This window comes from Poecilia formosa, unplaced genomic scaffold, assembly GCF_000485575.1.
Source record: "Poecilia formosa unplaced genomic scaffold, Poecilia_formosa-5.1.2 Scaffold39, whole genome shotgun sequence".
Classification (NCBI taxonomy): Eukaryota; Metazoa; Chordata; class Actinopteri; order Cyprinodontiformes; family Poeciliidae; genus Poecilia; species Poecilia formosa.
The window spans coordinates 3,111,282-3,118,025 of record NW_006799978.1 but is presented as its reverse complement, the minus strand read 5'-3'; the positions used below and the strand labels follow the sequence as shown (position 1 = coordinate 3,118,025).

The following is a 6,744-nucleotide window of genomic DNA, read 5'->3' as shown; positions in this document are numbered from 1 at the left end:
TTTAGATCGTTGGTCGCTCTAAGATTGTCGCTGCTGATTTCGTAACCGATCATCCTGCAGTGTAGACCGTCGTGGCCGCTCTGATCTAAATCAGGGGTTTTTCCCAAACTGGGAGCTGAATGCTGAATGTGACAGGTAGCCAATCAGAAAGCCGGATTCTCCTCCTGCTTTCTGAGGGGAAATTACGGAGGGGAATCCCAAACAGCTGACACGGCGCAACCCGAAGTCCAGCAGACATTGGAGATGATATGTGGAAACAACATGAATATTTATTCAACGTTTCGTGCAAAGAATGTAGAAATGACCAGGAGAGGAGTTGGAGCCAAATTGCTACCGCAGCTGATAAACCCGGTAGGTTTTCAGCTGCTCTTCGTTAACGTGACATAAATAGGTTATAATGATTTTCATTCAGTCAGGACTTTATGCTGCCTCTAGCCACGTGCATCACAGGTAGATTCTAGTAAAACACTGATTAATGCCTGGTATTAAAATTAGTTAATTGGACTTGTAGCCATTATTTTGTGCCCATGTGGCTGGACACCACACGGCAGGACGAACCGATTGAACCGTTATACCCAGGATTTCTGTCGGCTAATGTCTCTCAGGTTTTGAAAATGGCCCGACAACTCCTGTAGTGTGAGCTGGACATTAGACTAAGGAAATGAGGAAGGGAGGGTCAGTGGAGAGCACCGGAGCTGAGCGTTTTTTCATTCAGTGTCATCAAGAGAAAGAAAAAAAAGTCAGGAAGAGACGATAAAGCCGATAATTAAAATGAGGTCGATAGGTTTAATTTATTGTGCGATTAATTGATTTATCGTTTATCGTGACAGGCCTACTCTTAACATGCATCCACATATTTAATTACAAACACTTCCTACTCTTCCAAAAACAACCCAATCTAAGCTTTATCCAAAAAGTTGCACAAATACCATCAACTAGATAAACTGTGAGTTTTGAGCCGCTGACAGATTCTCCAGTGAGACCAAACCATCTGCTTCTGTTACGAGTAAAACCCACAGCCAGAGGAAAGTGGAGCTGTGGCCTGGAGGTCACAGAGTCGGGAGACTGTTGGTCAACATGAGAGAGTGACGACTCCATTAGGCATTCACCAAAACAACACAGTTTACCAGGACGCCGTCAAACAGCTCTCCTTTCAAAGCAGAGTCCAGCAGACACAAACAGCAGTAAATAAATCAGACTGGATCACGTTTCCTACCTGGACCGTCCGACGGTTTACCGACAGCAGCACTGCTCCTTCCACCACTACGCAACCAGAACCGGACAAGCTGAGGCAACAACCACCGGAGCTATTTTAGTCCTGAACTTCACCTTCCATCTCAAGTCTCCCAAAAAATGTTGAATATTTTCCCCCCAAATGAAACAGAAACAAGAAGTAAAACCAAACGGATCCAAAAGTGTTCTATGCCATAAGATCAGAAGACAGAGGAGATTTTTCCACACAGCACACTGAGAATCTATTTGTTAGGTGGTGGAGGGAGGGGGCGTGATGGAGGTGAGTGGAGGGTTGCACTTCTGGTATCAGGTGTCTCCTGCACTTTTCAAGAGAGATGGTAATGCCAGCATGTGGGGCCTGTGGGCAAATTAAATGGAGAGACAGAAAAATGCATTATTGATCAGGGTGATGCAGAAGTGTCTCGCTCACAGTACGGGATCAGGTTTGGGTTCAGGGTAATTAATCCTCCGGCCTGAATAAAAGCACAGGAACTGATCCGCAGCCCGTCTCTGCTCCTGCTTGTGTTTAAGTCTGTTTTTGCCTCAGCACCGTGAAAATAGGTCGCTAGCTCGTGGGCAAAACCGGTCCAAGGCACCACTGGGATAGCTGGGGCACACTTAAACACACACATGCCGTTTCCTACTCATGAACACCCACAAGCACGCAGAGAACCGGGTAGGAAGGTGAAATAGACGCAGAGAGCACCTGTGCATCTTTCTTTTCTGCCAATTGAGCGAAGCAGGTGTCAGATTTAGCCTGGAAAGTGAAGCGTGTTGAATTAGACTCTGTAATGCTGCTCAAAACACAGAATCCGTTCACCAGATAAACCAAGACGTTCATGTTCTTCATTTTCCTTTGTCCTTTATTTGCTTTGTTCCTCACTTGGAATAAACACAAACCTGAAATTTCTTCCATCTGCCAGTTTTTTTATTTATGGAGCTGCTTGCAAAGCATTTTTACCTAATTTTGCATTTTCAGTGGGATTAAAGTCTGGACTTTGAGTAGGCCGTTCTGACACCTGAATCTGCTTCATCTAAACCATCCATCGACTCTGGCTGCATGTTTATGGTCGTCTTCCTTCTGGACGGTGACCTTTCACCCCACCAGCCTCCAAAAGCTTTTCAGCTTCACCCTGAATTTACCTCCATCCATCTTCCCTTCACCAGGCCACTGCCTTTGATTCTCATCTCCCTTCATCTGGGATTCCTCCCATTGAGCTAAATTTTTCTGGTTGAATTTTAACCAATCGGTGATCAGGAGGAGGATCTCTGTTACATCACATACATCACTGCTAAACATCAGCCAGGCTAGTCTTCCCTACCCCCTCAGGATGATGCTGCCACCACCATGTTTCACTGTGGGGATATTAGGGCGATGTGTGGACAACTTTTTCATGAAGGGCCAGTTTTCCTGTTATCTGAGCGAAGCGGCTTCTGCCACATGTCTGCTTCTGTGGCTTGTGGTAAAATTTAAAATTGAAATGGGTCTTATGAGATTCTTGACTCAGGACTTTTTCATTTCCCACTTTTAGCAAACAGTCAAGTTTGTGAAGTGCACCACTAACAGTCATCCTCCTGAGTGGTGGATCTCTGCAATCCATCCAGAGACACCATGTTTGTCTGGACATCTGCAGAACGTTCTGGACGTCTCCAGAACATTCTGGACGTCTGCAGAACATTCTGGACGTCTCCAGAACGTTCTAAAACTGAACTGAAAACACAAACAAACTGATTGATAGCCTGATGTTTAAGAGACTTTTCCTTGTATTCTTATTCTCCGTTGGTTTTAGGCCATGTGCTGCTTCAGCTCAACACAAAGGCCTGTTTGTATAAATTTGCAAGTCATTATTCGTCATCATGAATTCCAGTGCTAAGAACTGGAGCAGATGATCATCTTTATGCACTTAGAAATTAAAACACATCAAAAGATCCCATCAGCTGGTTTGTGCTGAAATGGGTCGGATCCTCGGTGTGTGTGGGCCGATGCTGCACCTCTGCATTCCCACAATGTCTCCTACAACCACAGTCAGGGTTTTGAGCCTCCACCACCTTTACAAATGCAGACACTTTCTTCCATACAGACATTTTGATGATGCAGGACGTTTCTTTGTTGATCTAATGAGTTGTATTAATATAATCTTTTGCGTTTTCCTGCTATCTTTAAAAGACACACAGGTTCACACATAGCCGTCCACCGCAGATACCACCTATGTTTTCCAGAACAACTGTTCCATCCGTCTTTCCGAGTGTCACCCAATTAAAGCTTTTTGCCTGTGATGAAATGAACCAATTAAGCAGAGCACTTCTGCTTGGGCAGAGATCCATCTCCTAATGGGTGAGACTCGCTCACAAGAACGGCGCGTCCGGATCGCCTCTGCACCTCATTATCATGCGGCTAATAGCCATCACTCACACCAACTAGGCTCACACTCGCACCAAGCAAATGGGCATCCATCCATGAGCTTCGGTGAATCATAATGCTCCAACATTTGATTATCTGGAACACAACACAAATATGGTCCATGGTGGCAGATAAAATTAGATGGGTTCAAAAGCACAAATACTCAACGCTGAACCTTTGTTGCAGAAAATAAGATGACAAAGGGCAGAACTGAATCAGAAAATATTACAGAGTGAATCATTTAGACGTTATTAAATAATCCTCCTGACTCAAGTCGTTTTGTTCCAGGTAAATCATTCACCATCAGGGAGAGAAATCACCTTCAAATGGTGGTTAAAGAAACACATCAATTATTCAGATTCATAATATAAATATTAATATTAAAAACTTGCATTGGAATATTTTTATATTTTGCAGTCCATGCTGAGCGTATTGTGACTGGATGAGGGAATCATCTCAGCAGCGCCACCTGTCAGCGATATATTTACAGTTCAGTTTCAAACTGGTCATCTTTCCTTTGGTTGGTTGTTAAATATGAACGAGGAACGACTAAAATTCAACTGATAAATACAGAACAGAGTGAAACACAACTTTTAATCTGTAGTTTCAGTTTTACTTGTTAGTGTAAAAGGAAATAACATCTTTGTCAGCTCTTACAAAGGGTGTTAATGTTGAATCAGAAAGTTTCTTTATAGATTTGAGACACATTTTGATTTATGTTATAAATTTCAGGATAATCTTTTTCCATTAGGTCAACATTTGATCAGGTTTGTGGGTCTAACTCTGTTAACAGAATGGAGGACTTTACTTTGTGATTTGTGCATAACTGAATCAGCTGCAGCGTTCTAAGAGATTCCTTCTAGCATTGCTCCAACACACTGGGCTCTTTACGAGGCGCGGCGCGGCTAACTGGGTTAGCCCCTCCATCATGAGCCGCCGCTCTGACTGATCACACATGAGGCAGCAGGGTTCAGGTCCTGCTCAGATCTCCGTTTGGCACCTGGAAATCTAACCTCACCACAAGAGTCTGACCCACTTCCATGAGTTTTTGTTGCCAAATTATCCAGAACCTCCAAATAGTTCTACTAAAAGACTCGGGTTTCATTGCAGCCGTTTAGAAAACAAGTAGAACAAATGAGAGTAAAACACTGGAAAACAGTGACAGGCTACAACAGCTCCTTTCAGAAAACCAACACCATCTGGGATCCTTCAGCTGAAACACACTCAGCTCTGAAGATGCGTTATTGTCAGGATTATATCTAAATGCAACAAAATAGATTACAAAGTTATTATGTTTTGTTCCATAGAAGACAAAACATGAGCGTATTAAGCCTGGACAGAAAGTCTGGTGTCTAGAAACTTTTTGAATTTTTTCATCCCTCATTTAGTTAATCATGACTTTTGGTCATGACCAGGTCATGTTAGTCTGAGAGAGGCGGAGCTCTAACTAAGGGGCGGAGCTCTGACCGAGGGGGCGGAGCTCAGACAGAGGGGCGGAGCTCTGACTGAGGGGCGAAGCTCTGACTGAGGGGCGGAGCTGTGACCGAGGGGCGGAGCTCTTCTTAGTGATAACGCTCCATCCTGGCAGCCATGATCGACCGTGGTGCCTTGGTGTAGGTATCGTCTGAAATGTTTATAAAAAGGAGCCGTGTTTATAGATTTTTATGAATTCGGCTGAGATTCCTGAAGATCGGTGAACAGTTCTGTACTTTGTGATGTGGAAACTTTTCTCTGTCTGTCCTGGAGAATCGTCACGTCGACAGTTTGAAGGTGACCGGCTCGCAGAACCATTAGTGTTCATCCCTCCTATGAACAGGGAACTTTTACAGAGTCCCATCAGCGCGGACCGACAGAAACGTCAGATTGACTGATTTTAAAAGCTGATTGGCTGTTTGATCACTTCAGTGTCACTTCCTCTCTGAGTTTGAGTCCAGGTGGCAGAAATGAAAGTATTTGAGAACAAAATTGCCACTCGTGTTTTTTACTTCAGCTTGAGGTGTGCTGATGTTAACTCTAATGTGTAAAACAACCTCTGCTTTATGGATATTAGTGCTGCACTGTATGCATTTTCATACAGCAACAACATCGTTTGAAGGTTATAGAGTGTAGCTTCTGTCCAATTTTGAATTTTGCATAGTGGAACAAAACTCCTGAGAGATGTAATTTGCAGAAACCAGAGGTGGAGTGGGCACCAGCGGCTCACTTTACCCCCAAGAACGGCAGCTTTCAGCGAAGGTTAGAGCTGAGCCGCTGCACTGAAATATACAGATAAAATATGCTACAGGCATTTCATAAAGATCTCATAAAGAACCACAACAAGACCAAAAATATGTCTTCTTTAGAAATATGAAAAATCTCCTTATACTTGTTATCAAAAGAGTATGAATTTTTAATTTTTCTCACATCATTCAATATTCATTAAAAGTGCACTGGAAAGCTCATATTTTAACTATTTATAGTTGTTTACTTACAGCTTTGACCTCAGAATGATTACATTATCTATAATTTGTAGAGTGTGCTCACATTATGAATATTTCATGGCAGAGGTCTGAATCCTGCCCTGAAGATTCACAAGCAGCGTAAAGAAGCATTAAAATGTTTCGACGCTGCTGTTAAAACCAACAACAAATGAGAAATATAAAATTAGATGCTGCAAATATAGGTGACAGAAATATAAATATCCGTAAAGATCCAGCGATGCTTTATGAGTTAATTTGATCCTGAATTTAATGGATGACGTTCCTCATTTAGGTACTGAAAAATGGATAAGCTCTGTTTAATGTCTTTTTGTGTCTTGGACAAAACTCTTCTCTCATCTCGTGTGTGTGAGTGTGTGTGAGTGTGTGTGTGTGTGTGTAATCACAGCCTGCATCTCTGAGATTAGCTCCCTGTTCTCTGGCTGCCTGAAGCTCTCTGGATGTACAGTAACAATTTCTAACAAATTCTCACGTTCTGATTTATTATGGTGCTCTGGAAGCCGCCCCGAGAAGGATGAGTATTTATGTAATAAACATACACAACACAGACTCCCTGCTTTACATTTTGGTAACGTTATGCAAAATAAATTGACTTTATTTATTAATGTAAAATAAATAAACTACAACCCTCTG

General features: G+C 42.7%; 1 protein-coding gene across 5 annotated transcripts in view; it reads right to left on the bottom strand.

Annotated features, from left to right (window-relative positions):
• The window catches only part of lingo2 (leucine rich repeat and Ig domain containing 2), a 193,998-nt gene that overhangs the window by 101,889 nt on the left and 85,365 nt on the right, over window positions 1-6,744 (bottom strand). The window contains exon 1 of one of the 5 annotated variants that reach the window (XM_007551071.2): window positions 1,217-1,455. The exons of the other annotated variants lie outside the window; for them this stretch is intronic. The gene's annotated coding sequence lies outside the window, so the exon portion shown is untranslated. Of the gene's footprint in view, window positions 1-1,216; window positions 1,456-6,744 lie in introns of those variants that run through there. 5 annotated transcript variants of the gene reach the window in all.